This window comes from Elephas maximus, chromosome 5 (assembly GCF_024166365.1).
Source record: "Elephas maximus indicus isolate mEleMax1 chromosome 5, mEleMax1 primary haplotype, whole genome shotgun sequence".
Classification (NCBI taxonomy): domain Eukaryota; kingdom Metazoa; phylum Chordata; class Mammalia; order Proboscidea; family Elephantidae; genus Elephas; species Elephas maximus.
Window position 1 is genome coordinate 78,285,895 of NC_064823.1, and position 9,767 is coordinate 78,295,661.

Here is a 9,767-nt window from a genome sequence, read left to right on the forward strand (position 1 = left end):
GATACTTAAATCCTCTGTTAAAACTACTGAACATCATCACTATACCTTGTAAAAATTTATATAGTTCTATGAATATTCAGTCTGATAGTATAAAAAATGCTAAGCTGCTCACGAATATTCTTAATAGAAAAAATGTCTCATTTGACTTGAAATACTTTTCTATGGTAGACTTTTTCCTACACCTTGACCATGCTTTTAAAAAAGACTTCAAGGGGTAGGCAACTTTGCTACCAAGAAACATGCTTTGGTGAATGGAGGAGCATCTGCCACCTGGAACAGCTCCATGGCTTCACACCTCATGGCAAGGATAAATCCCTGCTTAAAGAAGTATTGTCCTAGAGTAAGAGCACAGTCCCATTCCTGGATATTCTGCCATGCCTTCGACCCTCTCGTATGTACCAGGCTTTGCATTTCTCTCCTATGGCTGAGCTACTACCCTGCTCGCAGCCACATTTATATAAAACCTTAGCAGAATGTGAAATAAGAACTAAGTTTTAATGGAACTTGCAATGTTCCTATGCTATTTCAATGTGATTTACAAATATTTAACTCATTTAAATTCACAACAACTCTATGATACAGGTTCTACTATTATTCATACTTTACAGATGAGACAGAGATACACAGAAAGATTAGTTGACATGCTCAAGGTCTTATGACTTTTAACAGCGTTCAGAATCAGGCAGTATGGCTTTATATAGCTCCTGCCATTAACCACATACGGACTTTCCTTGAAAACATTCAATAAATGATATGATAACTACAGTCTGAGGTAGGAAGTTACCCTCCTATGTCCACTGGCCACATCATTCACCTAATTTTAGTTGCTTGCTGTCTTAGTTATCTAGGGCTACTACAACAGAAATACCACAAGTGGATGGCTTTAACAAAGAGAAATGTATTCTCTCACAGTATAGGAGGTTGAATTCTGAATTAAGGGCACCAACTCCAGAGGAAGACTTTCTATCTGTGTCAGCTCTGGAGGAAGGTCCTTGTCATCAATCTTCCCCTGGTCTAGGAGCTTCACAGCACAGTGACCGGGTCCAAATGACTCACTTTACTCTTGGCACTACTTTCTTGATGGTACGAAATCCCTGTCTCTCTTCTCACTTCTCTCTTTTATATCTCAAAAGAAATTGACTCAAGCCCTGGATAAGTAAACCACTATTGAAAAAGATGATAAAGTAGGAGGACTTGCACTACCTGACCTCATAACCTACTATACAGCTACAGTAGTCAAAAAAGACTTGTACTGGTATAGCAACAGACACACTGACCAATGAGACAAAACTGAGAACCCAGATGTAAATCCATCCATCTACCGTCACTTGATCTTCGACAAAGGCCCAAAGTCCAGTAAATGAGGAAAAGACAGTGTTTTTAACAAATGGTGCTGGCAAAACTGGATGTCCATCTGCAAAAAAAAAAATGAATCAGGACCCATACCTCACACCCTACACAAAAACTAATTCAAAATGGATCAAAGGCCTAAATATAAAACCAAAAACTGTGAAGATCATGGAAGAAAAAATAAGATCAATGCTAGAGGCCCTAATACATGGCATAAACAGGATACAAACCATAACTAACAATACACAAACACCAGAAGATAAGCTAGATAACTGGGATCATCTAAAAATTAAACACTTATGCTCATCAAAAGACTTTACCAAGAGAGTAAAAAGAGAATCTACAGACTAGGAAAAAAATTTTGGCTCTGACAAATCCGACAAAATCTACGGGAAAATCCAACACCTCTACAACAAAATGACAAATAATCCAGTTAAAAAATGGGCAAAGGATATGAACAGACACTTCACCAAAGAAGACATTCAGGCAGTGTTATGGATTGAATTGTGTCCCCCAAAAATTGTGTGTCAACTTGGCTAGGCCATGATTCCCAGTATTGTGTGATTATCCACCATTTTGCCATCTGATATTATTTTTCCATGTGTTGTAAATTCTACCTCTATGATGCTAATGAGATGGGATTAGTGGCATTTATGTTAATGATGAAGGACTCAATCTACAAGATTAAGTTGTGTTTTAAAAGTTTCTTTTGAGATGTAAAAGAGAGAAGCAAACAGAGAGGCACAGGGACCTCATACCACCAAGAAAGCAGCACCTGGGGCACAGGGCATCCCTGGACCTGAGGTTCCCACACAGAGAAGCTCCTAGACCAGGGGAAGACTGATGACAAGGACCTTCCTTCAGAGCCGACCCGAGAAAGAAAGCCTTCCCCTGGAGCTGTCGCCCTGAATTTGGGCTTCTAGCCTCCTAGGCTGTGAGAGAATAAATTTGTCTTTGTTAAAGCCATCCACTTGTGGTATTTCTGTTATATCAGCACTAGGTAACCAAGACAGGTGGCTAGCAGACACATGAGGAAATGCTTGCAATCACTAGCCATTAGAGAAATGTAAATCAAAAAATTACAGTGAGATACATCTCACCCCGATACTGGCACAAATAAATAAATAAATAACAAATGTTGGAGAGGCTGCGGGAAGACTAGAACTCTTATGCACTGCTGGTGGAAATGTGAAATGGTACAACCATTTTGGAAAATGATACAGTGCTTCCTTCAAAAGCTAGAAATAGAAATACCGTATGACCCAGCAATCCCACTCTTAGGAATATATCCTAGAGAACAAAGACATCACAAGAATAGACATATGCACACCCATGTTCATTGCAGCATTATTCACAATAGCAAAAAGATGGAAACAACCTAAGTGTCCATCAACAGATGAATGGATAAACAAACCATGGTATGTACACACGTACACACGATGGAATACTATGCAACAATAAAGAACGATGAATCTGTGAAACATCTCACAATGGATGAATCTGGAGGAGATTATGCTGTGTGAAATATGTGAGTCATAAAAGGACAAATACTGTATGAGACCACTATTATAAAAAACTCATGAAAATGTTTACGCACAAAAAGAAAGAATCTTTGATGTTTAAGAGGGAGGGAGGAGTGGGAGGGATAAACACTAAATAGACAATAGATAAGCGGTAACTTTGGTGAAAGGTAAGACAGTACGCGATGCTGGGGAAGCCAGCGCAACTTGACCAAGGCAAGATCATGGAAGCTTCACAGACAAATCCAAACTCCCTGAGGGACTGAATTACTGGGCTGAGGGCTGTGGGGACCATGGTCTCAGGGAACTTCTAGCTCAATTGGCATAACATAGTTTATAAAGAAAATGTTCTACGTTCTATTTTGGTGAGTAGCATCTGGGATCTTAAAAGCTTGTAAGCAGCCATCTAACACACTCCACTGGTCCCACCCCATCTGGAACAAGGGAGAACGAAGAAAACCAAAGACAAAGGGAAAGATTAGTCCAAAGGATTAATGGACCACAACTACCACAGCCTCCACCAGACTGAGTCTGGCATAATTAGATGGTACCCATCTACCACCACCAACTGCCATGACAGGGATCAAAATAGATGGTCCTGGACAGAGCTGGAAATAAATGTAGAACAAAATTCTAACTTACTAAAAAAGACCAGACTTACTGATCTGACAGAGACTGAAGAAACACTGAGAATATGGGCCCTAGACACGCTTTAACTGGGTAATGAAGTCACTCCTGAGGTTCACTCTTCAGCTAAAGATCGGACAGTCCCATAAAACAAAACAAGACTAAAGGGGCACACCGGCCTAGGAGCAAGGACAAGAAGGCAGGAGGGGACAGGAAAGCTGGTAATGGGGAACCCAAGTTTGAGAAGGGGAGAGTGTTAACACTTTGTGGGGTTGGCAACCAATGTCACAAAACAATATGTGTATTAATTCTTTCAAGAGAAACTAATTTGCTCTGTGAACCTTCATCTCAAGCACACACACACACACATGCACACATATATATATACCAAAAAAAGAAAGATTGACTCAAGGCACAAGCTAATTTTGTAGATTAAATCCTTCCTCATTAACATAACTGCCTCTAATCCTGCCTCATTAATATCATAAAGGTAGCATTTACAACACATAAATAGGAAAATCACATCAGATGACAAAATGGTGAACAAACACCCGATACTGGAAATCATGGCCTAGCTAAGTCAACACATGTTTTAGGGGGACACAATTCAATCCATAACACTTGCTAAAGCTTAGGGAAGCCCTCTACACCTTCTTATCTACTTATCAACTATCTTGTTATCTGATATTTTGCATTTATGACAGTAGTAAAAATATCTATTATCCAAATATTTTGCACATCAAGAATGTACACCTGGCAGTAATGAATGCCAGGGTGCAAGGCGAGAGTGATGCTGGCTTTGATGGTTAAGGTTATGGCTGGGCCATGATTCTCAGTGGCTTGGCAGCTACGTAATAATGTAATTTGGAAGTTATGCAATGATGTAGTTACCCTATATTTTGTGATTTAATGTGGTAATCCTCCATTTTCACACACTGCTGGTTTCTTATAAGGACCTGTTCTTTGGAACCTAACTGTGTCAATAAGTGAGGAGGGGGTGTATAATAAGTGAGATTATCTTTAATTTCTGATTAACCAGGTATTTTTAAATTTTAACGAATATTTGCTGATCTGCAGTAGGCAAAGAACTGTGGATTGGGGGGGTGGCTAGGAGAGGCAAAGTTGAAAAAGTCAAGGTTTCAAAAAGCTTACACTCTTTTGGAGGGATACAATTACGTACACATAATGTAATAAAGAGAGATGAGGGCAGACTGAAGGTGGAGATAGGATTAACTGTGAGCTCTGTACAGAAGTGATGAGCTCTAAGATTTGTGCTATTATGCTATGTTGCCTTCAAATCTCATCCTGGCAGTATGGTTGGAATTGTGATCTTCTGAGGACAGAGAAGTGGCTCTTCTGGTTTTAGGAGTAGGTGAGCAGGTCCTTTGGAAAAATACTGAGCTCTTTCCCAATGTGTAGAACCATTATCCACAACAGTCATATGTACACAGGCAAAAATCTATTCAAGTTACTGAAGAGGGACAGAGAGAAATAAAGAATTGTAGGCTAAACGTAGGCTCAGCCTTTGCGTCAACCATTTATTAAAATTCATATCTTGACTACTGTAATGGATTGAATTGTGTCCCCCCCAAAATATATGTCAACTTCGTTAGGCTATGTGTGGTTGTGCTACATTTTGTGATTTTCCTTTGTGTTATAAATCATAATCTCTGCCTGTGGTTAAAAGGATTAAAAAAAATTATACCACCACCCTTATTCAGGTCACCTCCCTGGTCCAATGTAAAGGGAGTTTCTCTGGATTGTGGCCTGCACCACCTTTTATCTCTCAAGAGGTAAAAGGAAAGAGAAGCAAGCAGAGAGCTGGGGACAACATACCACCAAGAAAGAAGTACCGGGAGCAGACTGCATCCTTCAGACCTGGGGTTCCTGTGCAGAGAAGCTCCTAGTCAAAGGGAAGATTGCCAAGAAGGACCTTCCTCCAGAGCCAAAAGAGAGAGAAAACCTTCCCCTGGAGATGACACACGGAATTTGGACAGTTGGCCCACTTTACTGTGAAGAAATATATTTCTTTTGTTAGCGCCATCCACTTGTGGTGTACCTGTTATGGCAGCACTAAGTGACTAGGACAACTATATGTGGGATCAAACTGACAATAGCAACTAGAAAGGTTAGATGGGAAGCCTTGGGGGTAGTGAGTTTATGTTAATAGGAGAGGAACAATTCGGAAAAGAAGGATAAGAATGGCTGCATAAAGGAGAATGAAGAACACCAAAGACACACGGTACATATGAGCCCAAGAGACAGAAATGGCCACATAAACCAGAAACTCCATCAGCCTGAGACTGGAACGACTAGATGGTGCCCAGCTACCACTGATTACTGCCCTAACAGGGAACACAACAGAGAATCCCTGATGGAGAAGAAGAACAGTGGGATGCAGATCTTAGATTCTCATAAAAAGACCAGGCTTAATACTCTGACTGAGACCAGATGGACCCTGATTGTCATGGTCCCCAGACCCTTTGATGGCCCAAGATTGGAACCATTCCCAAAGCCAGCTGTACAGACAGGGATTGGCCTGGACTATAAGAAAGACAAAGATGCTGGTCAGAAGTGGACCCTGTGACTCAAGTAGACACATGAGACTATGTGGGCGACTCTTGTCTGGTGGCTGGATGAGAAGGAAGAGGGGGACAGGAGCTGGTTGAATGAACACGGGGAATACAAGGTAGGGAGGAGGAATGTGCTGTCTCATTAAGGGGAGAGCAGCTGGGAGTGTATAGCGGGGTGTGTATGGCTTTTTGTATGAGAGACTGACTTGATTTGTAAACTTTCACCTGAAGCACAATAAATAAATCAAAAAAAAAAAAAGAATGGTTGCATAACTTGAAGAGTGTAATCAGAGTCCCTGAATTGTACATGTAAAAATTGTTAAATTGGTTTATGTTCTGCTGTGTATTTTCAACAACAAAACAAATTATTAAAAAGAAAATTCACATTTTATTTTACTCAGACTTCCACCAACTGTACAAACTACTATTTATTGAACATGTACAATGTGCTAGGCAGTCTGTGAACCAAATACACAATAAATAACTCATGAATCATGGAATGTCAGAGCTGGAAGGAAATGTAACAGATAATCTAATCAAATGGAGAAACTGAAGCATAAAGTAGAGAAAGGAAGAGAGAAAAAAACATTGATTGAGCACTTAGTATGTCTCAGGCATTGTGTTGAACAGTCTAATATGTTGTCTATTTAATCCTCTACACAGCCTGTAAAGTGGATATTATTAACTCCAACTCGCAGCTCTCACTCCAGCCACCCTGAACCACTTTCATTTCTTACCAAGCTGTTTTGGGTCCCAATGCTTTTAATCTTAAGGCTCACTCCGGTTAGAATGTCTTCTACTTTTTCATGATCACCTGATTCAATGAGTGACTTTGTGGAACTCAGGGTGCCTCCCCCACGAAAGCTTTCCTGACCTCTGCCATCTTTCAGACTTGAGTAGAACAGGCTAGTTAGTTCCTCATTTGTACCCCACACTATGCTTTATAGACTTCCAGAACCACACCTATCAGACTTATTTACAATGGCTTCCTTACATGCCTGTCTCCCTCTACTACATCATAAGAGGTTTAAGGGAAGAGATTATTTCACATCATTTTCTTAAACTTCAGTGTCAAGCAACATGCTTGACATGTAGTAAGTACTGAATAAATAATGACCAAACAAATGAGTGAATGGCTGAGCCAAAAATCTATAAAGTGGTAGAGTTTAAGGAGTAAGACCCGGCCGAAATCTCAGGTCATTCTGAAATCCCAGCTGCCCAACCGCACATGAGTTTTGGTAACCTGTAAAATAAGGAAAATATCTGGTTTTTGCCTTTTCAAAAATTTTTTTTAAAAATTATTTTGGGTATTGTTGGCTTTATTTTTGGTTTTTGAATTGGGGGCTGGGTGGCAATGTGGTTTAAACCCCCAAAACCAAACCCACTGCCATTGAGTAGATTCCGACTCATAGTGACCCTATAGGACAGAGTAGAACTGCCCCAAAGGGTTTCCAAGGGGCGCCTGGCAGATTCGAACTGCCGACCCTTTGGTTAGCAACCATAGCACTTAACCACTATGCCACCAGGGTTTCTGGTGATGTGGTTTACAAATATTAAATAATATAATGTAAATAAACTTTAAACCCGTCCAGAGAGGCTGAGATCAACCACCTGTGACGCCAAATGTGTGGTGGATAATAAATCCGACTCCACATGCCAGCCATGTCCTGTAGAAAGCTCAGCTTCTCTTCCCTGGTCAGTTCAGATGCCAGCTGCTCCACACAGCCCTTCCTCTCTCCCCGTTTTCACCTCGGGCTAGGTCAGTGGTACCAACCCCTTTGCTATTTCTTTGGTCTGATAATCTGTTGAAATGACTCAAAAAAAAAAAAAAAAAACTGCAGGGAAAGGGCTATTTTTAACCTAGGATAAAAAGTATACAAACACAAATGGTAAGGTCCAGGAGGGGTCTCCACATAGAGCTTCCGTGCCCCCAGGGGACATGATTACCCTCCCGAGAGCAGATGTTTGCTCTCTCCACCCAGGAAGCGCCATTGAGCCTTCTATCTTCCAAGGTCTTTTATTGGTCTCATCACTCGCCGTGATAGATTACTTCATGCGTCACCATCGGGCTCCCAGATGTTTCCTCTTGATCTGGTCAGCCCCCACTCATTGGCCTCAGGTGTGGTCTGTCTCTCAGGGACCAGGACCAAAGGTCCCAGATAATACACAAAAAATACTAGACACAGTGCAGGACACATAGTAGATATTCAAGAAATGTCAGTTGCCCTTCCCTTTTCCCTATATCACCTTGTTCTAAGTCAAACCTGAAGTGACAGAACTGGGACCCAAACTACTCCACCGTGCTACCATTTCATCACAGATGCCTCACATTTAGGATTTGTCGATTCTTGTTTTTGGTGAGTTTTAGCCTTCTGAGCATTTATCATTTTATAGTTTTCTATTTTGGCAGACTTTAAACTCCAGTCATAGTAGAGGCCAATACAAGCAGACTGGGGGCAGGAAGGAGACTTTGCCTGGCTGAAAGTTTCTGAAGGGCAAGAATCATGGCTTATTCATCTCTGTATATGCCTGCCCCCTAAAACAAAAACCAAACCGCTGGTTGTAGAGTCAATTCCAATTCATGGCAACCCCATGTATTTTTTGGAAGTAGGTTACCGGACCTTTTTTCTGAGGCGCCTCTTGGTACATTCCAACCACCAACCTTTACACTGACAGCCAAGGGTGTAACCATTTGTATCACCCAGGGAGCCATATGTCTGCCCCCTAACGACAACAACAAAACCTTTGTTGTCAAGTCGATTCCAACTCACAGCAACCATATAGGACAGAGTTAAACTACCTAGTAGGATTTTCCGGGAGGAGCTGGTGAATTCAAACTGCTGATCTTTTGGTTAGCAGCCAGGCTCTTAACTACTCGGCCACCAGAGCTCCGTCTGCCCCTCCTAAGTGTGTAATTTAATACACATCTGTGGAACTGATGAGTACTAAAAAAAAAAAAAAAATTTTTATTTTTTTTTTTTTGATGAGTACTGGCCATTTTAAACCTAGTTGTTTTCCTGGACCTTTGAGGATAGTATTAAACAAGAATAGATTACCCAATAAGCAAGGTAGGCACAGGTTTACCTGTGTTTATTGACTAATCTGTTGTGCACAATTTCACATGGGTTTCACCACACACAGATTGGTCAATAAACACAAGTCAACCTGTGCGTACCTTGCTTACTGGTTAATCCAGCCCTGGTTAAGGGGAGAAATTCAGATACCTGGAAAGCCAGGGAATGGGAAACTGTTCAGGGTATGGAATATAAGAAAGGATAATCTTATTCTGGAGCGGGAAACTTAAGCAAAGGGACAAAATGAGCCGGACCAAGAAAATGCCACAGTATAATCATGCAGCAAGACAAAGACAGGCAAGAAATCCTGAAACTTAAAGTAAATCTGAAACCAAAGCCTGGGGGTTATAATGAAAGCCTGATCTCCACCTCTCAACACAAATCTGCTTTAGGAAGCTGAATTATTTTCCACTGTCTAAAATACCTCACCCTTTTCCTTTTGCTCCCGCTGTTTCCCTAACCCTGAACCCTATTATTCTCTCCTCACTGTCCAGTTTTACACACACAGCTTTCCTAACTTATCTCCACCAGGAAACTTTTCTCAACTTCCTCACTGCATAGTAGTTCATAATTTCTCTTTTTCACTTTTGTCTGCACACTGCCTAGCATACTGTGTTCTCTAA